Genomic DNA, 1,331 nt, shown 5'->3' with positions numbered 1-1,331 from the left:
GCATTGATTAGTTAGTTTAGACCAACTTTTACCTAGAATTCGGGATAGCTTAAATTGAGACTATAGCTAATACCTCATTCCCTTGGGTTCGACCCGGACTTACCCCTATAATTAGGGTTGGGTTTGGTTATAGATTTGGTTTGATCGGGGGATACTTAGAACTCAACTACCTAGATCTTCCTCCCGTCAAAATGGCACCGTTGGCGAAGAATGGCATGGTTATTTGCTATTGTTGATTGAGTCTATTTCATCTTACTTGAAAATACAAAAAGATTTTCTTTCTTTTAGGCTACATTTGTAGCCGTGCTACTAATCTTTTCTTTGAGATTGTATGCGTAGATCTTGTGTTCATTCTCTATTGCCTTTCGATTCGGAAATTGAAAGGACGATTACAAAGTTGAGAGTTGCTAGACTTTCTCCAAGGCAAGAAGAAGAGAAAGTCATCATGGGAGATAACCAAAGAGTGGCATTAAAGGAGTTAGGAGTTTCAGGAGTCTATAGATATGAGAGTGGTATTGCTCTACCTATGACACCGGCAAACGACTTTAAGATTAGACTAGCCATGATTACCTTGATAGAAAGGCGTCCATTTAGTGGTGCAAAGCATGAGAGTCCCCTCAACCATCATAAGGAATTTGAGAAGTATTGCAACACTATCAAAGTTTGTGGGGTTTTTCAAGAGTTTATTCGTTTTAAGATTTTCCCTTTTTCTCTCATTGGACGTGCATTGGAGTGGTTGGACAAGGAGGTGAAACCAAACTCCTTGAGGACATGGGATGAGGTGACAAAAGAGTTTTTATCTCGGTTTTTTTCTCAAAAGAAGACGGCCAAAGCAAGAGCTCTCATTCAAAGTTTCAAGCAAAAACCCAATGAAAGTCTTTATGAGGTATGGGAGAGGTACAAGGAATACCAAAGAGAGTGCCCACACCATGGGATTCCTACCTATTAAGTCATCCAAATCTTCTATGGCGGTCTTAGTCCTCGAGGAATATCTTGTCCTTGATGTGGGAGCCGGAGGACCAATAATGAACAAGACGGAGGAGGAAGTGGTGGACATCATCGAAGATATAGTGAGGCATTATATGGATTGACAAGATGATGAGCATGAAACAATAAGCAAAAGTGGTACTTCGGTGTACTCAGTTGATCACATCAATGCCATCAACAATTTTTCCTCACAAATCTCGGAATTAGGGAAGGAAATGACCTCCATCAAAGCCAAACTTGAGAGTGATTCATCTTAAGCCCCGATTCTTCTCTCCCAAAGGGGAGAGGTTCATTCCTAACCTAAATCCCCTTCCCTTTTCTAGCAACATGTCTAGTAGCTATAT

The 1,331-nt window shown here is 40.6% G+C and overlaps 1 pseudogene; it reads right to left on the bottom strand.

Moving 5' to 3' along the window:
* Positions 1-838: 838 nt before the first annotated feature.
* LOC145569655 (small nucleolar RNA R71) lies at positions 839-936 on the bottom strand (annotated as a pseudogene).
* Positions 937-1,331: the final 395 nt, after the last annotated feature.

Source organism: Chenopodium album, chromosome 11 (genome assembly GCF_948465745.1).
Source record: "Chenopodium album chromosome 11, dcCheAlbu1.1, whole genome shotgun sequence".
Lineage (NCBI taxonomy): Eukaryota > Viridiplantae > Streptophyta > Magnoliopsida > Caryophyllales > Amaranthaceae > Chenopodium > Chenopodium album.
Note: the sequence above shows the minus strand (reverse complement) of the source record. Positions and strands in the feature narration are given on the sequence as shown.